This window comes from Tachyglossus aculeatus, chromosome X4 (assembly GCF_015852505.1).
Source record: "Tachyglossus aculeatus isolate mTacAcu1 chromosome X4, mTacAcu1.pri, whole genome shotgun sequence".
Classification (NCBI taxonomy): domain Eukaryota; kingdom Metazoa; phylum Chordata; class Mammalia; order Monotremata; family Tachyglossidae; genus Tachyglossus; species Tachyglossus aculeatus.
In genome coordinates this window covers 14,045,803-14,073,029 of record NC_052098.1, presented here as the reverse complement: position 1 = coordinate 14,073,029, position 27,227 = coordinate 14,045,803, and the positions used below count along the sequence as shown (strand labels likewise).

General features: G+C 42.0%; 1 protein-coding gene across 7 annotated transcripts in view; it reads left to right on the top strand.

The window, feature by feature from the left end:
• PIP5K1B (phosphatidylinositol-4-phosphate 5-kinase type 1 beta) overlaps window positions 1-27,227 on the top strand; it is a 353,976-nt gene that overhangs the window by 130,973 nt on the left and 195,776 nt on the right. For all 7 annotated transcript variants that reach the window (XR_005456606.1, XR_005456604.1, XR_005456605.1 and 4 more), the window contains 2 exons: window positions 713-849; window positions 4,465-4,587. The gene's annotated coding sequence lies outside the window, so the exon portion shown is untranslated. The remainder of the gene's footprint in view (window positions 1-712; window positions 850-4,464; window positions 4,588-27,227) is intronic.

Here is a 27,227-nt window from a genome sequence, read left to right as displayed (position 1 = left end):
TGAAACCCTTTCTATCATTAGTTATGGAGGATATTTGTGTTTGTTCCTGTACTTTTTTGTAGTTGTGGTTTTTAATAAGGTCATCTATGAAGAAATGCCAGATACTAGACAAGGAAAGATGAGTAAGTACTAGTATTTAGAAAATAAGAGACTATGAGTCTCCTAAAAATGGTTTCAAACTTGTGTAAGTACTTGGAAGGCCCCAAATTGGGTAAACTCTAGGGGACAGAAACAATTTAGTTAAGCAGAATGTTGAAGTTGTTTAGAGTTTCCAGTTTTTAAAAAAAAACAACAGATTTTAGTTCACATGGATTTGGTATTTTCATTTACAATGTAAACCTCTGCCTTAGGTTGAATTGATTAAAAAATAAATAAATGGGTGTGAGGAGGAATTGTTTTTGCTTTTTTTTATATGACATTGCATTGAATAATTTGAACAACCTAATAGTGAAGACAAATGTATACCCTGACTTCACATTCATTCTGAAGAACCTGGATTGTTTACATCACACTCGCCCTGTAAAATTCCCCCTTTGAGCCAAATGACCTGTTTTTTACCTCTTTGTTCAGTGTGACTAGAATCCTAGACGAAAATGTACATACATCTGTGCTTTCCCCCTCAGGATTTTTGGAAAATAATGATCGCCCTTTTCCTTTAATAATGTCATGAATCCAATTTAAGTAATATTCTATTTTCTGTTTTGATTTTTAGGAAGCAATAGTCAGTCAAAAATGCTGCCTGGAAGCCCAAGAGAGGAAAAATAAGAGCTGCAAAATCATAATCACCCAGTCTCATAAGTTATCTCTGGTTAATACTGTCTGAGGAGAAGCAGGGGAAACTTCATATGGGTAAGACAGCCATTAAAAAATACAAGTCTCTTACTGTGACCTCTTCCTTTTAGAAAGAAAAAGAAGGATTGTTTTTGACCTCATAGTGACCCAATAGCTTGGTTAGTCATTCTGTGGTAGATTGCTGTAGAAAATGAAAAGAAATGCTCCCGGCAGTAAGCCAGCCCATAAAACACCAAAATACTGCTGCTTCTTGTAGATTTTAGCCAACTTGGTGTAAGACAGTCCTGTCCAATCTTTCTCAAACTTTTTTCACTCAATTATTCATTCATTCAATCGTATTTATTGAGCGCTTACTGTTCATTCATTCAATCGTATTTATTGAGCACTTACTGTGTGCAGAGCACTGTACTAAGCGCTTGGGAAGTACAAGTTGGCAACATATAGAGACGGTCCCTACCCAACAGCGGGTTCACAGTCTAGAAGGGGGAGACAGGCAACAAAACAAAACATATTAACAAAATAAAATAAATAGAATAAATATGTACAAATAAAATAAATAAATAGAGTAATAAGTATGTACAAACATATATACATATATACAGGTGCTGTGGGGAGGGGAAGGAGGTAAGGCAGAGGGGATGGGGACCCCCGCCATCCTGGGTGCTACTGTAACCCCCTTCAGCCCTATCAATCCCTCGCCATTTGCTCCCCCTGCTACTTCCCCTCCAAATTAACATGTGAGACAGAATCTCCAAACTATTGAGAGGAGAGACCTAACAGGGTAAGGGGGAAAATGGAGGGGGAACTAGATGATAATGGTGACAGTTGTTGGGGGTTGAGGTGATAAAATGGAAGGACTGGAGGGAAGTGATTCAGTGGTTAGGGAAAGAGAAGAGTGATGAGGCCGAAGAAAGAGAGTCTAACAACCCAGCAGTTCCCACCTGCACCAAACAGCTGTTGTGAGCCCTACAGCTCCTGGAGCCATGATCCTTTAAAAAGTACTCCCAAATCAAGAAAAACTGGCCAAGTAGTAAGAGATGGAATTGAAAGACACTGTAATATGTGGGATACCCTTGGTCTCCTGGAGTTTCACCACCCCACTGCATAGCACCCAATTGTTAGATTTTGTGTTTTGCAAATCTCATGTATTAATGCTTCAAGACTTTGAATGCCATAATCCATGTAGCATTTTGGGAAAGGTGGTCAGCCTATAAAGATGGCAGAGAGGCCATGGAAAAAGGTCGTGATCTCATTCGACACTGTCAATAATTCAAGAAGTCCATATAGGGAGATTCTGATTTAAAATAAGGAAAAACTTTGGAGCTCACACTTTCCAAAGTCACTTTTATGTGGCTGACCCTTAAATCTACTTCTCTACCCAAGCTCTCCTTATTTTTTAATACTACATTTCCTCTTGCTTCAAGAATATCTCCACTGGTGCCTCATGCTCAGCACATCCCAAACTGAACTTTTTTTATAGTATTTGTTAGTACAGTGCCAGGCACTGTACTAAGCACTGGGGTAGATATCAGCTAATCAGGTTTGACATAGTCCTTGTCCCACATGGGGCTCACAGTCTTAATCCCTACTTTGTAGATGAGGTAACTGAGGTACAGAGAAGAGAAGTGACTTGCCCAAGGTCACACAGTAGGTCTGTGACAGAGCTGGGATTAGAACCCAGAGCCTCTGACTCCCAGGCCCATGCTCTTTCCACTAGGCCACATTGCATCCCTCTTAGAGAAGGAGCGTGACAGTGGAAAGAGCACAGGCTTGGGAGTCAGAGGTCGTGGGTTCTAATCCAGGCTCCACCCCTTGTCAGTTTGTGACTCTGGGCACTTAATTTATCTGTGCCTCAGTTACCTCATCTGTAAAATGGGGATTAAGACTGTGAGCCCCACGTGAGACAACCTGAAGACCTTGTTTCTACCCCAGTGCTTAGAACAGTGCTTGACACATAGTAAGTGCTTAATACCATCATCTCTCCCTTAACTCAACTTCCCTCTAAACTTCTCTTCCTTCTGAAACTCTCCCCTCTTTTCCCTCTGCCTCTTCCCAATTTTCCCATCCCCATCAATCAACTTGTATCCCACAACCTTGCTATCAGTTTTGACTCCTTCCTGTCATTCAGCTCTTCAACTGCTAAACCCTGCCAATTCTTCCTCCAAAACCTCTGCTGGATTCATTCATTCAGTCATATTTATTGAGCACTTACTGTGTGCAGAGCACTGTACTAAGCGCTTGGGAGAGTACAATATAACAATAAACAGACACATTTCCTGCCCATGTGCCCAGCATGGAACATTCTCCCCCTACAAATCCACCAGACCTCAGCCCTCCCGACCTTCAGAGCTCTCCTGGAATCTTACCTCCCCCAGGAAGCCTTCTATTAATTTTCAATATCCCCAGTCGTATCACCCCAAGGGCCGCCTCATATATGTAACTGAGTGTTTATGCCCATACTCAACTGTTATGTTTACATATATATTCAATTATTCTGATTCTGTTATTGGGGAAATACTTTTTATGTGTCTCCCCCTTTAGAATGGAATCTCCTTTGTTGATTGGGAGTGAGCCTTGTGCTTCTGTTGAACTTTTCCAATCACTTAGCACAGTCCTTTGCATTCAGTAAATGCCATTCCTACTACTTCTGTATATGTATGTGAGACTACAATATTGGAGCTGCCTAGATTTCCCACAATCATAATAGAAATCTTCCCACGCTCTTAGCAGACCATTAGCAAAATCTAACATCACCAAAAAATTAGGAACAATACCTTCATTTCCATTAGAATTTCAAATGACTTCATTACCCCAAAAGAGTGATTTAATGGCAAAATCAATTGGAGCTGAATCCAGTACTTAGAGAGAAATGTCTGTATATCTGGTTCCTTTGTGAATACCTTAAATGCTTACTGTGTTCCTTGATTGGCTAAGTTTCTTTTAAAATTCCTAAGATGTAGGGGTAACTGGAATAGGCTTCGTCCTTCATAGATTGTAAGCTCTTTGTGGACAGGCATCATGTCTACCAACGGTATTGTATCATACTCTCCCAAGCGCTCAGTACAGTGTTCTGCTCCCAGTAAGCACTCACTAAATATCATGATTGATTGAGAGTTTACTGACAAGTCAGATGCTGAATATTCACACCACCAGTCTAGGCTAACACCAGTAATGGATCCCAACCTGTTTTCAGTAACGGCTGTCCACTGGACTTCTTGCTTATTGTTAACAAAACAGAAGATTGAAATTTCTCACGTAATCAACCAGGCAGAAAATGCCCTTGCCAGGTTGGGACTTTTCAGCTTATGAGCCTGGCTTTGCTACTTTGGGTGCCAATTAGAAGAAATAAAAGTATCCAGAACTTTGGAAGAACTTCCTGAAGAAAAGTAGGCATGTCTAGGAAATTTGAAGGAACAAAGGAAAATAAAAGTTTAAGAACCTGGGTCTGAGCATCCTAATGTTTCTCATTCCCTTTCAAGGTTAGTTACCTTTGGCACATGTCTTCCCTGTTAGGAAAACGATGAGAATATTAATTCCAAGAGGAGTTTGGCATTAAGTTTAAAGCCCCCTTTACCTCCTCCCTCCCGTCTTCCCTAGTTCCTCAGTACATTTGAGGATTTTACTCAGACATTATTGATTTTTGTTAATTAATGACTTCTGTTGTGTTTATAGGCCATATTATCAAGTGACTTCAGAGACCAAAAAGTGACATTCATTTACTGCTGAAGATTAGAAACTGCATCCTGCTTGCCTACCTCCGTGATATGCAGCTCAGCCTCCATCCTGAATAATAAGGTTAGCCCGTGCTAATGACTACTTGCTATTTGGGAACTTTTCTCCATGGACTACTAGGTGTTGAAGAGACGTTTCAATAAATAGTATTTAGTGAGCACTATTTTGTGCAGGGCAGTTTACTAAGCACTTAGGACAATATAATAGAGTCTGGAGATATGATATCTGTCTTCAAGGAGCAATCAATCTAATGGGGAGAGAGACGCTAGAAAAACTTACTGGTAGGTGGAAGCAATGCGTACAATGGGGATTCTTGATATTCACTCCACCCTCAGCCGTACAGCACGTATGTACATGTCAGTAATTTACTTTAATATCCACTTCCCCCTCTAGACTGTAAACTTCTTGTGGGCAGGGAACATGTCCACCACCTCTGTTGTGTTGTACTCTCCCAAACGTTTAGTACAGCAGCGTTGGAGAAGCAGCGTGGCTCAGTGGAAAGAGCCCGGGCTTTGGAGTCAGAGGTCATGGGTTCAAATCCCAGCTCCGCCACTTGTCAGCTGGGTGACTTTGGGCAAGTCACTTCACTTCTGTGGGCCTCAGGTACCTCATCTGGAAAATGGGGATTAAGCTGTGAGCCCCACATGGGACAACCTGATCACCTTGTAAACTCCCCAGTGCTTAGAACAGTGCTTTGCACATAGTAAGCGCTTAATAAAATGCCATCATTATTACAGTGCTCTGTGCACAGTAAGTATAAATACTGTTGATTGATTGATTGCAGGGAATGGGGTGAGTACCCAAGTGCTTAGGTGATATGAAAGTGCTGACGTATCAGTACATGGGGAAATGGAGGAGGGAGATGAGAGGTTAATCAGAGAAAGACCCCTGGAGTTGTGCTTTCAGAAGGGTTTTGAAGATGGGGAGAGCAGTGGTCTGCTGAATGTAAAGGGGGAGGTTGTGGGCAACAGGGCAATGTCAAGAGACACAAGAACACAACACAGTGAGTAGCGAAGCGTGTGAGCTCACATGAAGTGGACGACTGGAGAGGGTAAGTAGCAGGAGATGGAGTTATTTGAGTTCCTTCAAGTGAATGAGCAGAAGTTTCTGCTTGATTTGGTGAGAAAAACGGTTGTTTCTTCTCTAACCTAACTATTCTCCCTATCCTTTTTTCACTGTTGACACCAGGGCAATACAAATTATTATTATCACACATATATATTAATAATAATTGTGGCATTTGTTTATGTAGTCCTAGTATTTATGAGGCACTTATCGTTCATCAGACACTGTTCTAAACTCAGGGTCAGCCTTAGTTCTGAAGCATTTTGTCCCATGGGAAAACTAAAGCAGAGAGAAAGTAAACTAGGTCCTCTAGGTTTAGGGGGATGTGAGCACAGGAGGGGAATGCTGAGAACCACCATAGTCACCCCAAAGTACTTGGGACTTGAAATAATCCAGGGCTAGTCTATATGTTCAGGCCTAGGCTAATCCAGTTCAGTACAGCTATAAACCCATTGGATTTAAGACCCAGTCCAGCCTCAGGTGCAATGATTTGAATGACTGTTGGACTCACTACAGTTGAATCCATGCATCCTTGGTTCTCCTCTATGAAGAAGAAAGAGGCTTCTGTAGTCTAGTTGTCATGGGAGTTTCAGCTACTGTTCCCTTCTTCTTTAGGTTCCATTCATTGGGAGGCAGCATGGACAAGTGGAAAAAGCATGGGTCTGGGAGTCAGGAGACGTGGGTTCTCATCCCAGTTCTTCTCCTAGCCCTCTGGGTGACCTTGGGCAAATCACTTAGGCTTCCTGTGTTTCAGGTGCTCCACCTGTCAAATGGGGAAAAGATATGAGCTCTCCCTACCTCTTAGACTATCACCTCCATGTGGGACAGGGATGGTGTTTGATCTGTTTATCTTGTTTCTATCGCAATGCTTAGCACGGTGGTTTGGCACAGAGTAACTGCTTAATAATACCATAAATAGTACTCTTATCTGGAAGCATTAGTGACTACTTGATTTATAAAATGGCATTATCAACAACTTTGGAGGGAGCTACCTGTTCCAAGTAAGGCAGTGAATAACTTAAGGTAAGCAGGCACAAAGTGAAAGAATGAACACAAATCAGTGATCTACAGTAACACGGGAATGTTTTTCAGAGAAGACGGTATAAATCCCAATTAATCTTCAGCTGTTTTAAAAGTATAGGACAAGTCAAAAGGATACTGTCACTCTTTGTGAATATATGGATTGCATAAGAAAATTGAATACCCTCTTTGAAAGTAGCATTACAACTTTTTCCCCTCCTATGGGGCAATACTGAAAGCTGCCCCTAAGTATTGTGTACTCTCCACAGAGCAGGTGTTTGTAACCATGCATCCTCTAGACTGTACGCTCCTCCTCTAGACTGGAAGCTCCTTGTGGGCAGGAAACATGTCTGCCAGCTCTGTAATATTGTATTCTCCCAAGCACTTAGTACAGTGGTTTGCACACAGTAAGCACTCAATAACTAATTGATTGATTGACGGACCTGTTTTCATGTATCATATCTAGAAACATTTATGTCCTTGCTAACATAGAATATCATATAAATAGATATCTGCATGTATATATAGAGAAAGGGTGTGTGTATTTTCTTGCATAATTGCTCCATATTTTTTGTATAACTTTTGCCATCCCATATAGGGGAGGGTGCTATTATGTGGGGTAATTTAAGAATTAAGTCTAGCATTAAGGAGAGCAGGAGAAAGAAGAGGAAATTAAAGGAGAAGCAGCATGGCCTAGTGGAAAGAGTATGGGCCTGGGAGTCAGGGGGCCTGGGATCTAATCCTGGCTCCGCCACTTGTCTGTTGTGTGACACAGGGCAAGTCACTTAACTTCTCTGTGCCTCTGTTACCTCACCTGTAAATTGGAGATTAAGATTGTGAGCCCCATGTGGGACATAGACTGTGTCCAACCTTTTATCTACACCCAAACTTAGTACAGTGCCTGGCAAATAGTAAGCACTTTACAAATACCATAAAAAAATGAAGAAGTAAGACAACACTTGAGACTTTGCCTCTTCTATTGCAGTCTCCCAAATGCTGAATATACTAGGTACCCCTTGCTTCTCCTCTTTCTACCCCAGAGTTTTCACTTCTCACTGAAGACATTGAAGAAGCAGCATTGCCTAATGGAAAGAGCACGGGCCTGGGTGTCAGGACCTGGGTTCTAATCCTAGCTCTGCCACTTGCCAGCTGTGTGACCTTGGGAAAGTCACTTAACTTCTCTGTGCCTCAGTTTCCCCATCTGTGAAATCATGATTAAATACCTGTTCTCCCTCTTACTAAGACTGTAAGCCCCATGTGGGAGAGGGGCTGTGTCTGACCTGGTTATCTTGTTTCTACTCCAGTGCTTAGTACAGTTCTTGGCACATAGTAAATGCCTTTAATAAATACCACACATCACTTATTAAAGCACTTCCTCCCCACTGTGATCCTGTATCTGTGGAAAGAGCACGGGCCTGGGAATCAGAGGACCTGGGTTCTAATCCAGGCTCTGCCGTTTGTCTGCTGTGTGACCTTGGGCAAGCCACTTAACTTCTCTGTGCCTCAGTTACCTCATCTGTAAAATGGGGATTAAGACTGTGAGCCCCATGTGGGACAACCTGATTACCTTGTAACTACCCCAGCTCTTAGAGCAGTGCTTGGCACATAGTAAGTGCTTAACAAATGCCATTATTATTAAAAGCACTTAGTACAGTGCTAAGTGCTTAGTACAGTGCTCTGCACACAGTAAGTGCTCAATAAATACGATTGAATGAATTATTATTATTATTGTTAACAAGTTCAGACCCTTCTCCTCTTCCTACCCTGGTGCACACCACCATCATTGCTTACAAATATAATATTTTGTCTCCTACTCAAAAATGAGAGAGGGGAAATTATGCAGTGGAAATAATTATATAGGTAAATATGGTATATATATATAAAGAGAGAGAAAGAGAAAGTTTGTACATGTGAGCATGCACCAATTTTTAACCCTGATTGGGTCCAAGGCTAGTTCAAATTAAATTTTCCTTGAGCATTTCAGAGAGTCACACACTCAAATTCTCCAAAGGCACAGTTATGATCCCATTTATGTTTTGTTATCCAAACTTTTTTTGAATTATTCAAGCTATTTTGTTTCACTAAGTAGTCTGGATAATCAACATTTGGATAATTAATTTTTTGCTGTGCACATATGATGTTCAGTTAAGTTCACCTACCCACTCTTCTCAGGGCCATGTCTGTCTCTCTCTAATAATTGTCTTTTATGGAAATCAATAGCAAATATTCATCCAAAAGTTTGGTAATATGAAAATTAACCAAGGAAAACATTCTAATGTAAAAAACATAAAATCTGACTTCTAACATGATGAACTGGAGAAGCTGCATGGCCAAATGGAAAGAGCCCAGGTCTGGGCTCTAATCCCTCCTCCACCACTTGCCTGCTGTGTGACCTTGCACTTAACTTAAGCCACTTAACTTCTCTGGGATCCATTTTTTTCATCATCTGCAAAATTGCAACCTAGTAAGGGCTTAACAAATTCCGTGAATATTATTCCTATTGAACAAAAACTCCATGTGCATAAATTCAACAAAATGGCCAAGCCAGCATCTCCCTATGGGCATCAATGAGACAGTTTATGGCTCCCCATTTGCCTCCACATCAAGCAGAAACTCCTGACCCTTGGGTTCAAAGCCCTCAGTCAGCTCTCTACCCCATACTCGTCCTTGTTCCTCTTCCACTACATTCCCCTTCCACTACATTCCCCTTCACACACTTCGCTCATCTAAAGCCAACCTGCTCACCGTGCCTTGTTCTCGTCTCTCACTGCCAGCCTCTTGCCTGTGCCCACCCTCCTGTCTGGAACTCCCTCCCCCTTCACATCTGACAGAGCATTGCTCTCTTCATCTTCAAGGCACTTCTGAAATCTCATCTCTAGGCGGCTTTCCCAGATTAACCTCTCATGTCCCCACTCTATTTCCCTCCAAACGATTCAGCAGTTTTATGTTACCTAGGCACTTAGGTATGCACTGATCCCCTTCCTTCCCAGGAACACTTATGTACATATCTATAAACTCTGTTCTTTCCCCTCCCTGCTATTTATTTCAGTGTCTAGCGCCACTAAATTAGAAGATCCTTGAGGGCAGGGATCGTGTCCATCACTCTGTTGAACTCTCCCAGTAGTGTAGCAGAGTGCTCCGCACACAATAAACAAGCAGTAAATCCCATTGATCGATTGACTGTTCTAAGCTCTGGGGTAGATACAAGATAATCAGGTCGGACACTGTCCCTGTCCCAAATGGGGTTCACAGTGTAAATAAGGGAGAACAGGTACTGAATCTTCATTTTACAAATGGGAAACCAAGGCACAGAGAAATTAAGTGATGTGCCCAAGGCCACACAGCAGAAAATTGGCAAAGCCAGGATTAGAACCCAGGTCCTCTGACTCCCAGGCCCGTGTGGTCTTTCCACTAACCATGCTGCTTCTCATTTAGGAAGAGTAATTTCATTGCCGTAGCATGGGAGATTTTAGCTGTACCCAGGTATTTATATTAAAAACCCAGAAGTGCGAATTGTACTCTTCCAAGATTTTCAGAGCCAAGAAATACAGAACTTATGGCACTGAAATATTTATCCATCCTTCTTCTTTGAAGATGATGTAGCTGACCAGAATTTCCCATCCCAGATTGCTAGCAGTAAGGCTGTTGGCTTGTGTTGCCCCATCCACATACTTTACTCATTTTACTCATGCTACCTAAAAGCATTATCTTAGTGGGATGATTTCTTCATCCACCCACTGTGCAGTTGAGAGCTGCTAGTTCCTTCAAATAAATACGTGAATTCTTATAGAGTAATATATGGCTATACCTCAAAGGATTGGATTTGAGATATACTACAAGATTAGACGTGTACATCCAGCTTATATCAGCAGAGGTTGAAAGCAATTTTGGGAAACACTAGGGAAGATATATTAACATTTTAATACTGTGCTGGAGCTGAACCACTCATTTAGAACTTGTTTCCATTTATGCTTTGTGATGAATATGAGGCCTCGCTATTTACTTTATTTTGTCAAGGTCCATGGAGTTCATGGATGTAAATTATGTTGACTTCATTGTCAATCAGACTGAAATGGTTTAGAGCCATAATTTTTATGCTTACGATGAGTGTGATTAGAATGTACATAGTCTAAGTTAATGGACATTCCTGAAATGCCATTCATTCCCATTGTAAAAGGAAAGGTGAAAGGTGGGGTGATATTTTTCTCTCCCTGAGGAAGAAGTTTTACTATAAGGCAGTCCTTCCCAACTGGGGTAATAGCAAAGGTTTTACCTGGAAAAGTAATAGTAACGATAATGATGATAATAATAATTATGGTATTTGTTAAGTGTTTACTATGTGTCGAGCACTCTTCTAAGCTCTGGAGTAGAGACAAGATAATCAGGTTGGACAAAGTCCCTGTCACACATAGGGCTCACAGTTGAAGTAGGAGGGAGAACAGGTATTGAAATCCCCTGTGGGCCTCAAAATGTTTATAGTACCAATGGCTTTTATTTCAGCTTATGTACACAGCAAGATTAAAAATGGCAGGTGGTGTCTCACCATGTTGTCTTGCCTCCACCGCAGGTGTGATAACAATCAGTGTAATTTCATCACACCATTCAGCTAGCTTCTGAGTATAGCCCAGCTGTCAAAATTAGGCCCTCCTCAAGCCTCTGGCAGTTTTGGGTTCCCTGTGCCAGATGGATTTAGGTCAACTAGGGGTGGCCCCAAGAGGACTATCTCTAGCCCGCAATTACCCTAGGAAGTGGGACGGCAGCCAGAACTGTACAAGGCATGACTTCTAGTTTGGGCACCCCACATGCCTTCTCCTAATGTCTTTAAGCTCCTTGAGGTCAGGGGTAATGTCTTATATTCCTTCTCTACGCCCCCCAAGTGTCTGGTAGAGTGCCCTGCACACAACAGGGACTCAGTGAATACTGTTGTTGTCGTGGTTATTGATGGTGATAGTGATGGATGGATGGATGGATGGGCTACCGTACTGTAGTGCTTCCTGACCTCATATACTGTCAACAGTCTAGGAGCTGCTGCTTCTCTTCTCCCAACAGCTTCTTTTGGAGGGTTATGGGGTGGGAAGAGGAGGAGAAGAAGATTTCTCAACTCTTCCAGAATTTTGGGAAGTACTGTTAGAGAATTTGGGGAAGTCATGTCACAAAACATAGTTGACTTGATAGAAAAGTAGTGAGGGAGCATCTTCATTTTTTCATGAAGCTGGCCTTTTTAACAGGCTATTAGGAAACATCTACTTTGTAGCCCTTTGACCTGAATTTTAAGCAGATTGATCCTCACAAGTAGTAAAATTAACTTCTATCTGAGAGATTGGAAATTCCCATGTGGTATGAGTTGCCAACACTGGAACCGATGAAAGGAACATTGAGTTCCCGAATCAGTGATTTACTCCGGGTTCAGAAGGAAGAAAGCAAAGGGGCCTCCTCCTTTTACTTAGTTTATTATTGTTTTGCAGTTATTTTTGCATCATTAAATGCCAAATAAAGCTTTAGGGAAAGAGGGAAGGAAGGCAGATTTTTTTTCAGATAACCCCCCAAATTTAACTTCACTACCCGAAAATATCATAGAGGTCACTTAATTCTTGGCTGTGGACTGCATTCTCTTGCAAAGCTGACATATTGTCCTGACACATGCAGCTTAGTGAGCTGACAGGAATGGTGAAACAGTTTTGTACCAGACTGGAGTTCTAGCCATCTTGCTTGTTCCCTGAGCATATTAAGGAAACAGTAAGAAAAGTAAGGATTGCTTTAACTCCCTGAATTTTCTCCCAGCTTCTTTCCTTTACTCTCTTTAGCCCTTCCACTTAAAGAGAGTCTTGGCCCAATGTAATTGGCTCAGCAGAATGCCTGACTGAATGGTGTGTTTTGTAGAAAGGAAGGACAGTGATGTAAAAGCAGTAATCACGAAACAGGGTGTTAAATTCACTAAATAAGAATAAGCCCTCGGTATTAAAATTACATGGAAAATTCAAAACCAGGAGCATGGCTAGCTGCTGTTGCTGAGGATTAACAAATGGCTTATTGCTGGGAATAATTTTTCAATTAATCAATGATATTTATTGAGCACTTACTGTGTGCACTCTACTATTTGCTTGAGAGAGTTTGATATAGTTAGTTGACATGATCCTGCCCACAAGGAACTTGGAAATGTAGAGGGGGAGGCAGACAGTAAAATAAATTATAGAAAGGGAAAGCAACCAAGTTGTAGATATGTATACAGAAGTGCTCTGGGGGTGGGGGTGGGGTGAATATCAAAGTGCCAAGGGATGTGAGCACAAGTACCTAAGCAATGCAGAAGGGAGAATGGGGTGAGAAGATAAGAAGTCAACCAAGAAAGGCTTCCTGGAGGAGATTTGCTTTTAGGAGAGCTTTAATCCACACTTCACTCTGCTGTCCAGATCATTTTTCTAAAGAAATGCTCAATCCATGTTTCCCCACTCCTCAAGAACCTCCAGCGGTTGCCCATCCACCTCTGCATCAAACAGAACCTCCTTATCATCGGCTTTAAAGCACTCACACCTGGCCCGCTGATTTCCAACTTTAAAGCAACATGGTTACTTTGATCCCCTAACGCCAACCTACTCACTGTACTTAGATCTCACCTATCTCGTGGCCACCGACCCCTCGCCCACATCCTGCCTCTGGCCTGGAACTCCCTCCCCATTCATATCTAACAGATGATCACTTAAAAAAAGCCTTCAAGCCTTCAAGGCACATCTCCTCCAAGAGGCCCTCCCCTATTAAGCCCTCATGCCCCCCGCCACTCCCTCACCCTCCTGCATCACCCTTGCATGTGAATTTGTACCCTTAAGCACTTGATATTCACCCCACACCGGACAATATTCAAATCATAATTTATATTGCCTCCTTTCTGGTGTTTTTTTTCTGGATTTTCCCTTTTCTGTTTCTACATGCCCTAAAAACTCTCACTGAACCAGATCTCTCTCACCTGAAAAGTGCATTGTGGCACTTAGTACAGTGTTTGGCACATAGTAAGTGCTTAACAAATATTATGTTTATTATTATTGTTATTACTGAGAGGAAAGACACAGGGAGAAGAGAAACTTTTGCAAGGCCAAAATGGTCTCCAGGCCATAATTTGGAAAATGTTATTTCAAATGAGAGGATCATATAATGGTATATATGTATATATATATATATATATATATATATATATATACACATATATATATATACATGGTATGGTATAATATATGGTACTTGTTCAGTGCTTACTATGTGCCACACACTGTACTAGGTACAAGATAATCAGGTTGGACACAGTCCCTCTCCTATATGGGGCTCACAGTTTAAATCAGAGGGAGTTCAATTTAATCCCCATTTTACAGATGAGGAAACTGAGGCACAGATAAGTTAAGTTAACTTGCCCAAGGTCACAGAGCAGACAATTGGCGGAGCCGGGATTAGAACGCAGGTACCCTGACTCCCACTTGGGTAATCATTCCACTAGACCACACCGCTTCCCCTCTGAAAAAGCATTCCCAACAGTTACAATGGAGATTTAGCCAATAATGGATTAATTTTCTTTGCCAATCTAAAGACCTTGTAAATTAATCTGTGTAAAATTACTTGGGGCCAAATTCCAAACACTCACAAATCACAACTGTTCTTGTTACAGAGGTCTTTGTATTACCCAACCTAGATCTAGCAGATCTTTCAAAAAATAGAAGGATCTGGGCCCTGTAACTTTCTAGTGGAAATCTTTCCTTGAGAGAGATTTTTGGTTATTTCAAGGTATTTTTCAAACTGCAAAGCATCTCAGAAAGAAGCTGCTGTAATATTTGTGTGTCTGTAGATTGTTATTTCAAAGCCAGTTTTGGCTTTGTGGCAGGAAGTGGCCAAACGGTAGCTCATGGCTGCTACCAGTCCATTTGGGCTACAATTTTGTTCTGTTTCTTCATTCATTCATTCATTCAGTTATATCTATTGAGTGCGTACTGCATGCAGAGCACTGTACTAAACGCTTGGGAGAGTACAATATAACAATAAAACGACACATTCTCTGCTCAGAACGAGTTTACAGTCTAGAGGGGGAGACAGATGGTGAAATAAACAATACAAATAAATAATGAAAAGAAATAATGTTTGTCCCCTTGCCACTAGCTCTGCTCATGGCTCTGCATGTAGCCGCAGAGAGCTGGATGGATCTGGTTTATATCCTGGCCAATCCTTTCTGCAACTTACTACTATTAATAATTATGGTATTTATTAAGCACTTATTATGTGCTGAAACATTATCTTGATCTCGGGGCCAGAAAGAAGTATTGCATTCCTTTTAGTCAAAACTGCACAAATAGATAAAAAGACTGAAGTTGCTCTCTTTAGAAATATTCCCATTCTGCAGGTGTATTCTGGGTCTGCTCAATCCTCTTGATACTCTGTTTGATCTTATGTTTAATCTTCTTCAACTAAGGCATTAAAGACATAGACTTTAGCTGAATGGCACATGGTTTACAGTAAAAAAAAAACTAAAAAGAGTGGAGACTTACTTTTGTATTATTGCTGTTTCCCTCAGAAGTAAAAAACTTTGAGAGAGTGAAGAACGGGCCCAGGTAAAATCGATTGTGCCCTTAGTAATTAACAATCCAAGTTTCAAAGTGGAGTTCGGGCTGTCATCTATTCTCCTCACATGTCCTACCCAGCCAGGGTGGGATGCGGCCATTATTCCTTTGCTCCTTGTGGATCGACTGCACTCCAGGATCTCATTTGTTTCTGATCCCATGTTATTGATAATAATAATAATAATAATAATAATAATAATAATAATTATGGCATTTATTAAGCACTTACTATGTGCAAAGCACTGTTCTAAGTGCTGGGAAGGTTACAAGGTGATCAGGTTGTGCCACGGGGGGCTCACAGTCTTAATCCCCATTTTACAGATGAGGTAACTGGAGCCTAGAGAAGTTAAGTGATTTGCCCAAAGTCACACAGCTGACAATTGGCAGAGCCGGGATTTGAACCCATGACCTCTGACTCCAAAGCCCGTGCTCTTGATATTGATATTGATATTGATCAGGTTGCCACTTGATATTAGGAATGGTCTGTAAATGGCATTGATGGAATTGCTCAAGAAGTTGGATGTGGCAGATGTTATAGTCCAACTCCCATAACAGTATAGAAGGTCGAACCTTTAGTCGATCAGTGGTATTTATTGAGCGCTTACAATGTGCAGAACACTGTGCTAAGCGCTTGGAAAAGTACACTATAACAGAGTTGGTAGATATTTTCCCTGCACTGAATGAGCTTCTAGACTGTGAGCCCGATGTTGGGTAGGGACCGTCTCTATATGTTGTCAACTTGTACTTCCCAAGTGCTTAGTACAGTGCTCTGCGCACAATAAACGCTCAGTAAATACGATTGAATGAATGAATGAGCTCACAGTCTAGAGAGGGAGATAGACATTAAAATACATTATGGATGGGTACGTGAGTGCTGGAGGGGGAGAGGCTGGGTAAATGGTGTAGAACCAAGTGCATAGCCTTGGCTTGAAGCTCGGTGGCCTATTGGTGCCACACTCTCTCTCTTCCAAGGGGGGCACTAGTTGTTTTTTTTTTAATTCTGTTTTCTGCCCCTTTATTTGTTGCTGTCACTGGACAGCTATGTGGTGTATAGGTATCAGAATTCAATACAGCAACTGCATTCAACTGTGCTGCTAGTGGAGATTCTGGTTTGTGTTTAGAGTTTGTCAGGTGTTAGTCTAAAGCTCTTTGCTCCTTCTGAAAAGGGGCTCCTAATCATCGTATGTCATCTTGTGGGTGTGCTTCAAGAACATAGTCATTAGCATATAGGAGTTCCTGTTCAGCTGATTCAAGGACTTTTGATGTTGCTCATTGCCTTTTAAGTTAGAAGAGTTTCCCAGAGGACCAAACTCCTGTTCTAACATCAGTTTCTAGACCCTGGGTTGCATCCTCAAATATAACATACCATCCTCCGTGTCTCACAAGCCCATAACCTTGGCGTTATCCTCAACTCATATATCTCATTCTGACCACATATTCAGTCTGTCAGTATCAATCTTATTAAAAGCACATCTTTTCCAAGAGGCCGTCTCCACTAAGCTCTCATTTCCTCTTCTACCACTCCCTTCTGTGTCAGTCTTGCACTTGGATTTGCATCCTTTATTCACCCCTCCGTCAGCCCCACAGCACTTATGTATATATCTGTAATGTACTTATCCATATTAATGCCTGTCTCCCCCTATAGATTGTAAGTTTGTTGTGGGCAGGGACTGTGTCTGCTAATTCTTTTGAATTGTACTCTCCCAAGTGCTTAGTACAGTGCTCTGCACACAGTAAGCACTTAATACATATGACCGATTGATCGACTGATTGACTGATATCATTTGCATACTGGCAGGTCTCACTATTGACTAATGATATTGTCAATAAGGTGCCAGTAAGATGTCTTTCTCTTATTTCGTAAATCGAATGTCCTGTTGTGATTGCATGAATGGAATATCCTTTTGTGATTACCAGTTGACATATCACCCATTCACTGATCAAGAGTAAACCTCAACATTATTCTTGACTGCAATTTCTTTCAACCTTCATATCTGATCAGTCACTAAATCTTGTCAGTTCTTGTCAGCGTCTCCAGAATCTGCCCTTTCCTCTCCTTCCAAAATGTCACTATGCTGGTCCTGACACTTTTGGTATCCCAATGCAACTACTGCATCCACCTCCCCACAGCCTCCCTGCTTCCAGTCCCTCCCTTCTCCAGTCCATATTTCCTTCTCCTGTCCATATTGCTTTTCTAAAACATTGTTTTGTGCACATCTCCCCACTCCTCAAAGACTCCAGTGGCTGTGCATTCCTCTTTGCATCAATCAGAAACTCCTGACCAATTTGTTTTAAGACACTCAATCAGTTCTTTCCCCTCCTTACCCTTACTCCTCTCCCATTACACCCCTAGCTCTCACTCTTTGCTCCTTTCAAGCCCACCAACTCGTTCTTATCTCCCTCACCTCGTGCTCATGCCCTCCCTCCTGCCCGGAACTCCCCACTTCACATCCGGCAGACCACTACTCTTCCCATTTTTGAAGCCCTTCCAAAATAATGTCTTCTCCAGGAGGCTTTTCCTGATTAATGTATCATCTCCCCATCTAAACCCCTGTGACACTCTCACCCCTCTTAATGCAGTTATGCACATACCTTTAAATTCTGTTGTTTCCCCCTACCTGTAATTTATTTTAGTGTCCGTCTACTCTGCTAGTTTGTAAGCTTTTTGAGGGCAGGGCTCATGTTTACTAACTCTGTTGTACTCTCCCAAGCTCTTAGTACAGTGCTGTCCACAGAGTAAGCGCTCAATGAGAAGCAGAGTGTCCTGGTGGATAGAGCATGGGCCTGACGGATCTGGGTTCTAATCCTGGCCCTGCACTTGTCCTCTGTGTGAGCTTGGGCAAGTCACTTAACTTCTCTGTGCCTCAGGTGTCTCATCTGTAAAATGGGGATTAAGACTGTGAGCCCCATGTGGGACGTGGACTGTGTCCAACCTGATTAGTTTGTACCTACCCCAGTGCTTAGTAGAGTGCCTGGCACATAGTAAGTGCTCACAAATGTATCAAATAAATAAATAATTACTATTCATTGATTGATTGATTAAACCATTGCTATTTAGCTTTCAAAACCCTAGTTTCCATGTTACAGTATCTCTATCTATACATGCATTCAAAGCTCTCATAGCAATCAATTTGTCAGCTATTGACATTCATAAAATGAGTCTGTCTGATCCTTATAGAACCTTTCTTTCTCTTCATTTGTGTCAGTGAATGTGCCACTGACAGTGAAGGCATAATACGTTTGTTTTGGATGAAAGTGAAAGGTCACAAAAGACTCTAGGCAAGTATAGGAAGCTTGATATCTCGTCTACCTCGCTGCCAACCTCTCGCCCACATCCTGTCTCTGGCCTGAAACTCCTTCCCTCTTCATATCTGACAGACAATGACTCCCCCCAACTTCAAAGCCTTATTGAAGGCACATGTCTTCCAAGAGGCCTTCCCTGACAAATCCCTCCTTTCCTCTTCTCCCACTCCCTTCTACGTCATCCTGACTTGCTCCCTTTATTCATCCCCCTCCCAGCCCCACAGCCCTTAGTACGTATCTGTAATTGTATTTATTTATATTCATGTCTGTCTCCCCCCTAGACTGTAAGCTTGCTGTGGGCAGGAAATGTGTCTGTTATATTGTTCTCTCCCAAGTGCTTAGTACAGTGCTTTGCCCACAGTAAACAAGATCAACTGACTGACTGACTGATTGCAATTGTTGTTTGCAATCAACAATTGCCTGATTGCAAACCTTCCTTCCTGACCGGAGTTAGAAGTCAGTTGTGTTGCAGTTAAGTTGATCACCAATTAGAAATCTGTCCAGTAGCACTCTCCAATAAAATGCCTACTTATTTTATTATAATAGGCCATCATTATGCTTACTTTATATGGGGTGAGACCATCAACTTTCATGTCATGCTGTGCAAGCTCTGCAGCCCTTTGAATGCTACCAAGACTATCTTATTTATGACAGACCCCAGCTGTCCCCACATTCAAAGCCCCAAGGCCCATCAGCCATTGCTAGTATTAGTGATCTTATTCATACCTACCATCTGCACTTTTGAAAAAATTTATTCAATTATACATTCAATTATTCATTAGAGGGAAAGCCCCTTCTGGGAAGGGACCGTGTCCCTTCTTTGTTTTGAACTTCCCAAGTGCTTACTACAGTGCATTGCACTAAGTAGGTGCTCAATAAATACTCACTGTAGGGAAGTACCGTAGTCTAGAGGAGAGAGCATGGTCCTGGAAGTCAGAGGACCTAGGTTTTAAATCTGGCTCTTCCCACATACCTGCTGTGTGACCTTGGGCACATCACTCAACTTCTGTGTGCTTCAGTTCCCTCATCTGCAAAATGGGGATTCAATACCTGTTCTCCCTCCTATTCAGACTGTGAGCCCCGTGTGGGACCTGATGATCTTGTATTCATTCATTCATTCAATCATATTTATTGAGCATGTACTTTGTGCAGAGAGAGCACCATACTAAGCACTTGGAAAGTACAATTCAGCAATAGAGACAATCCCTGCTTGTATCTACCCCAGCGTTTAGTTCAGTGCTTGGTGCATAGTAGGCACTGAACAAATACCACAGTTATCTCAACTCATGCATAGCACATGTGCAGACTGTCATTTGTCTCCTAGTTGCAGCAGCCTAACCCAGAAAGGGGATTTGTATCCTAGACTCCTCCTCTGAAACCCAACTTGAAAGTATATCTTTAAATTTCTGTACATATCTTTAAATTACATATTATTACTTATTTATTCATATTAAGGTCTGTCTCCCCCTCTAGACTGTAAGCTCATTTTAGGCAGAGAATGTGTCTAATTCTGTTGTACTTTCCCAAGCATTTAGAACAGTACTTCACACACAGTAAGTGCTCAATTTAAAAAAAAGTAGAAGAGTGGAGATTCAGAGGAACTGGAGTTGAGTTCTGATTTCCATTCAGGCACCCTAGACAGAAAATATTTATCAAATTGTCCTTTGCACTCAAAGAAGACATCACTAATGAACATTGAAGTACTGCTGCTATTTCTTACCATCTCTAAGACAGAAGACACATGATGGGTGGAGTACCTAGGCTTTAAAGAGAGAACAGCAGTGCTCTGTGATGCCAACATCAATTGTATTTTGTGAGTGCTGGAAGAAGGCTTTCATGCATCACAGATCTTGTGCAAATCATTGTACTAAACGGTGGCAAAAATACATGGATGAGAATTAGGGGGATGGAGCAGGCAACAGACACACAGGGAAGATTGAAACAGTAAACACAAAAAAACAAAGGACAAGGACAAAGATAAATAGAATAAGAGCAATATGGTACTGTATCTGGAAGGGCAGAGTTTCAGGCTCCTCAAGACTTAGAGTCCAACAGTCACCTCCACCACCTTCCCAACTTTCTCAAGGTTGAGAAGGCCTCACTGTGTTGCTGGTTGCTTTCTAAGCTGGAGCAGGGGCTGATGGGAAGTTCTGATGGGCTGGGGGCTAGGCAGTATCTTAGGCCATAGGCTGCCAGTTCAATGGTAAGGGAATGTCTGGGGTCTCATTCTTTTTCTCCTGCTGTTGACTTCTTACCCTTCTGGGCTGGAGCAGCAATCTGCTATTAATATTGGTATAATAAGAAGACTAATTATGGTATTTGTTAAGCGCTTGCTCTGTGCCAAGCACTGTTCTAAGTGCTGAGGTAGATACAGGGTAATCAGGTTGTCCCACAAGGGGCTCACAGTTTTAATCCCCCTTTTACAGATGATGTAACTGAGGCACAGAGAAGTTAAGTGCCTTGCCCAAGATCACACAAGAGACAAGTGGCGGAACTGGAATTAGAACCTATGTCCTCTGACTCCCAAGTCCATGGTCTTGGTACTGAAACATTAGCATGAGAGTTAAACAGTGTAGGCCTATTTGTTTGATTCTGTTGTCTGCCATATTTCATTTCAGTAGTAGTCAAAGTTCTGGAGCATAATTCCAGTATCTCCTGGGCTCTCAGTACACACAAATCACTTAATAAATGTCCACATGATCTAATTGATTTCATCTTATGAGAGTGTTCATCCCATTTTTTGCCATCATTTATCAGAAGCTAATCCAAATTCTCTCGTTTTTCACTGAGGTGAAATTCTGAAGGAATCAATCAATCAATCGTATCTATTGAGCGCTTACTGTGTGCAGAGCACTGTACTAAGTGCTTGGGAAGTACAAGTTGGCAACATATAGAGACAGTCCCTACCCAACAGTGGGCTCACAGTCTAAAAGGGGGAGACAGAGAACAAAACCAAACATACTAACAAAATAAAATAAATAGAATAGATATGTACAAGTAAAATAAATAAATAAATAGAGTAATAAATATGTACAAACATATATACATATATACAGGTGCTGTGGGGAAGGGAAGGAGGTAAGATGAGGGGGATGGAGAGGGAGACAAGGGGGAGAGGAAGGAAGGGGCTCAGTCTGGGAAGGCCTCCTGGAGGAGGTGAGCTCTCAGTAGGGCCTTGAAGGGAGGAAGAGAGCTAGCTTGGTGGATGGGCAGAGGGAGGGCATTCCAGGCCCAGGGGATGACGTGGGCCGGGTGTCGATGGCGGGACAGGCAAGAACGAGGCACGGTGAGGAGATTAGCGGCAGAGGAGCGGAGGGTACGGCGTGGGCTGTAGAAGGAGAGAAGGGAGGTGAGGTAGGAGGGGGCGAGGTGATGGAGAGCCTTGAAGCCAAGGGTGAGGAGTTTCTGCCTGATGCACAGATTGATTGGTAGCCACTGGAGATTTTTGAGGAGTGGAGTAACATGCCCAGAGCATTTCTGGACAAAGACAATCCGGGCAGCCGCATGAAGTATGGATTGAAGTGGGGAGAGACACGAGGTTGGGAGATCAGAGAGAAGGCTGGTGCAGTAGTCCAGACGGGATAGGATGAGAGCTTGAACGAGCAGGGTAGCGGTTCCAGACGGGATAGGATGAGAGGAAGGCAATGCAAAGCAAAACAGTTTCCATAGAAAAAGGGGGCTTGGTTCCAGACCCTTCAGACCATAGAAATAACTTTTTTTCCCCTGTGAATATATAACTGCTCTCACATATTTCTTCCTTCTTTGGGGAATCAGCATGGCCTAGTGGAAAGAGCACCTGCCTGGGGGATCTAATCCTATCTATGCCAATCAATCAATCAATCAATCAGTGGTATTTATTATGCAGAGTAATGTATTTAGATCTTTGGAAAGTACAGTACAAAGAGGTGGTAGACATGTTCCCTGCCCATAACAAGCTTACAGTCTAGACAGGGAGAAATTATTAAGTAAATAGAGGAAGAAAAATTCTTCCAGAACAGTGGCAGAAATGTACCTGTCAGGGAGCTGAGAAAACTGAAATGGGGAAAGAAATAATATGGGGGGAAGAAAAAATAGCTTCTTTTTGCTTTCACTTTTTCTTTCGTAGTTTATACTTACCTAGCCTTGTGAAGTATAATTATTCTTATCAGCAAAATGCTTTGATTTACTCAGATGGAGCTTGATGTGAAAGTAGATGTATTTTTCGGGATTGAAAATCAACCGTGATAAGATATTTCAGATGGGTGGAGTTCCTCAAAAATCTCCAGTGGCTACCAATCAGCCTACGCATCAGGCAAAAACTCCTCACCCTCGGCTTCAAGGCTCTCCATCACCTCGCCCCCTCCTACCTCACCTCCCTTCTATCCTTCTACAGCCCAGCCCGCACCCTCCGCTCCTCTGCCACTAATCTCCTCACTGTGCCTCGTTCTTGCCTGTCCCGCCGTCGACCCCCGGCCCACGTCATCCCCCTGGCCTGGAATGCCCTCCCTCCTCACATCTGCCAAGCTAGCTCTCTTCCTCCCTTCAAAGCCCTACTGAGAGCTCACCTCCTCCAGGAGGCCTTCCCAGACTGAGCCCCCTCCTTCCTCTCCCCCTCCTCCCCCGCCTTACCTCCTTCCCCTCCCCACAGCACCTGTATATATGCATATATGTTTGTACGTATTTATTACTGCATTTATTTTATTTGTACATATTAATTCTATTTATCTTATTTTGTTAATATGTTTTGTTTTGTTGTCTGTTCTCCCCCTTCTAGACTGTTGGGCCCGCTGTTGGGTAGGGACCATCTCTATATGTTGCCAACTTGTACTTCCCAAGTGCTTAGTACAGTGCTCTGCACACAGTAAGCGCTCAATAAATACTATTGAATGAATGAATGAATGAGAACCTGTGTATTGTCTCCCAGTGCTCAATAAAGTTCTCTGTACACCCAGCAGGCAAGTGACAGAGTTGGGATTAAAACCCAGGTATCCTGATTCCCAGTCTTGTGCTCTTTCCACTAAGTCGGCTGCTTCTTGTAGTATTAATATTCAAAGAGCAGCCACTTTAATTGCTTCAATGTTGTTCTTCACTTTCACTCTTATGATTTTCTTTGTCCATGCTTGTTGAAAGGCAAATTTAGCTTGTCATTAAGTAAAAAGAAAAAAAATCCCCTCTCTCCACAATGGGAAAAGTCCCTTTCTCTCGAAAAAAAACCCCACAAAAACATTAATTCAGAATGTCGCTAGTCTCTGCACATAGCAAGCACTAAATAAATGTCTTTGATTGACTAGTCACAACGTATCCCAAATCAATGGAATATACCCATAACTATAAACAATACATAAGGGGGAACTCTCTGACAGAACTCTGTTCATAATTTAACATCAGCAACAAAAGCTCAGTCTTTTTTGTGCCATGAAGGGACAAGCAGTGGATTCACATATAAAGTTGCCCCAAGAAAACTGAAATGCAGGATACCAGTCCTGTCTTTGAACCAGTCTTTGAACTCTCCCATACCAATGAATTATTGGTAGCCAAAAAAAAAATTCATGTAAGTCTGAATCCATGCAAAGGGGCTGGGTAAAAAAGTGTGATGTTTACCATTGCTAACAACTTGGGCAAATTTTAGAATAACTTTAGTAATTTTTTTGCTTTCACTTTTTCTTTCACAGTTCAGTCTTACTGAGCCTTGTGAAGTGTAATTATTCTTATCAGCAAAATGCTTTGATTTACCAGATGGAACTTGATGTGAAAGTAGATGTATTTTTCATGATTGAAAATTAATCATGATAACGTATTTCAGATGGGTGGCATTCAAAGTTTAGATTTTGATGTTGACAAGGACCTGTGTATTGTCTGTCTTCCAGTGTTCAGTAAAGTTCTCTGTACACAGTGCTTAATAAATACCATTATTACTATACGAAGCAGCTGGCTTAGTGGAAGGAGCACAAGACTGGGAATCAGGATGCCCGGGTGCTAATCCCAGCTCTGCCACTTGCCTGGTATGCAACCTTGGGCAAGTCTGTACCTTCTCTGAGACACTGTACATCAGAGATCTTTGGTGATGATCTTTGCTGTGATGTGGCTGCCCGCATTTAGAGAAGCAAGGTTATAAATAGGTAGCTCCAGTATTCTGTTGTCGTATTCTCTGAGGCTTCCTGCAGGGCCTGCTTGATTTCCTTTCTTCAGTCTCACTTTGAAGGCCAACTCGCAGTGCAGTGTTGGCACTTCTCGAGTCTGGCAACAGCCATTTGATATTGATTCATTGTGCCTTGTTTTTCATATTTTGGGCAATGTACAGTTTGTTTGGACCAAAAGGGTGGAGAGTACTTTTAGACTGTGAGCCCACTGTTGGGTAGGGACTGTCTCTCTATGTTGCCAATTTGTACTTCCCAAGCGCTTAGTACAGTGCTCTGCACATAGTAAGCGCTCAATAAATACGATTGATGATGATGATGAGTACTGTTGCTTTATCAATCATTCAGTAAATGTATAAAGGATAATGTCAATTTCTGAAGAGATTGCAGTCCTAGTGGTGAATGTGTTCATTATTTTCTGGAAAAGGAGAAAGTCTTATCCCACATCAATTTGTCAACATCTTTTATTTTGGGTTTTTTTTTTTGGAAGCCTTCCCAGAGATATTTCTGTTTTATAAACTGGGCTACAGGGGATCCAAAATAAAAATTACTGGTGCACTGGAAGCATTATGTGTATAAGTGTCATGTACATTTAAAAAAATTCAGTATGGCCACTGGAGTCATACAAAGCTTTAGAGAAACTGAGGATACAATTGTCAAGTCAGGCAGCTCCAGCACTCTCAGATGTAATAATCATCATCATCATCATCATCATCATCAATCGTATTTATTGAGCGCTTACTGTGTGCAGAGCACTGTACTAAGCTCTTGGGAAGTACAAGTTGGCAACATATAGAGACAGTCCCTACCCAACAGTGGGCTCACAGTCTAAAAGGGGGAGACAGAGAACAAAACCAAACATACCAACAAAATAAAATAAATAGAATAGATATGTACAAGTAAAATAAATAAATAGAGTAATAAATATGTACAAACATATATACATATATACAGGTGCTGTGGGGAAGGGAAGGAGGCAAGATGGGGGGATGGAGAGGGGGACAAGGGGGAGAGGAAGGAAGGGGCTCAGTCTGGGAAGGCCTCCTGGAGGAGGTGTGCTCTCAGTAGGGCCTTGAATCATTAGATACCCTTGAAGGCATGGGCAAGGAATGTATCTGCTTATTTTTGTACTCTCCCAAGTGCTTAGTACAGTGCTCTGCACACAGTAAGTGCTCAATAAATATGACTGAATGAATGACTGAATGTGGCAGAAAGTAAGGCATCAGGCATAACCGGCTGGTTAGAACAGAGTTTCCTTTCACTGCCTTCTTATTTATGAATGTCTGTCTTGCCTGCTAGACTGCAAGCTGCTTGTGGGCAGGGAAAGTGTCTGCCAACTCTGTTGTAGACTGCTCTCTGAAGTGCTTAATACAGTGCTCCGCATATAGTATGTGCTCAGTAAATACCATTTATTGATTGATGTTACTTCTGATGAAAATTTCTGAGAGAAAGTGAAAGGGTTTTTTGTGTAGTATGCACATGAGGGGTCTGATATTAGGTGGAAACCTCTATTCTTCCATATTTTGAAAGGCATATAAATTCATGTAAGCTCAATGTGGGCAGGGAACATATCTGCTAATTCTGTCATCTTGTCCTGTCCCAAGGGCTTAGTACAGTGCTCTGCACGTAGTAAGCACTCAATAAATACCATTGATTGATTGATTGAATGATTGGTGTACTTCCCAAGCGCTTAATACAGTGCTCTGCATCATCATCATCATCATCATCATCAATCGTATTTATTGAGCGCTTACTATGTGCAGAGCACTGTACTAAGCGCTTGGGAAGTACAAATTGGCAACACATAGAGACAGTCCCTACCCAACAGTGGGCTCACAGTCTAACAGTGGGGCTCACAGTGGGGAGACAGAGAACAAAACCAAACATACTAACAAAATAAAATAAATAGAATAGATATGTACAAGTAAAATAAATAAATAAATAGAGTAATAAATATGTACAAACATATATACATATATACAGGTGCTGTGGGGAAGGGAAGGAGGTAAGATGGAGGGGATGGAGAGGGGGACGAGGGGGAGAGGAAGGAAGGGGCTCAGTCTGGGAAGGCCTCCTGGAGGAGGTGAGCTCTCAGTAGGGCCTTGAAGGGAGGAAGAGAGCTAGCTTGGCGGATGGGCAGAGGGAGGGCATTCCAGGCCCAGGGGATGAACACAGTAAGCACACAGTAAGCGCTCAGTAAACACGATTGAATGAATGAATGAATGGTGTACATAGGCTTGGATGGACAAAGGGCCATAAAGTATAACAAAGATTTGATTTCTGGGAGTTTAAATACCTTTGCCCCCAGAATTGAGCTTATATACCCTTCACAATAGGGTAAAATCAAGGTCTGCACAACATGTTACACTGTCATGAAGAAAGTATTCTACATTGATACCATATTTTTGAACCATATTTTGCGACTCAGGATCTCATTAGGAGTTGGCAAAAATGATTAATAATGATCTCATTTCACCACTCGTAATGCCAAAATAGTGTTCAAGGACAAATCTCCAAGGAGCAAAAAGCATATTGTATTTTTTAAAAGATTGCATTTTACCCAGAAATATAAAATGTACCTTCTAAACAAATTTCTGAAGACTGGAAA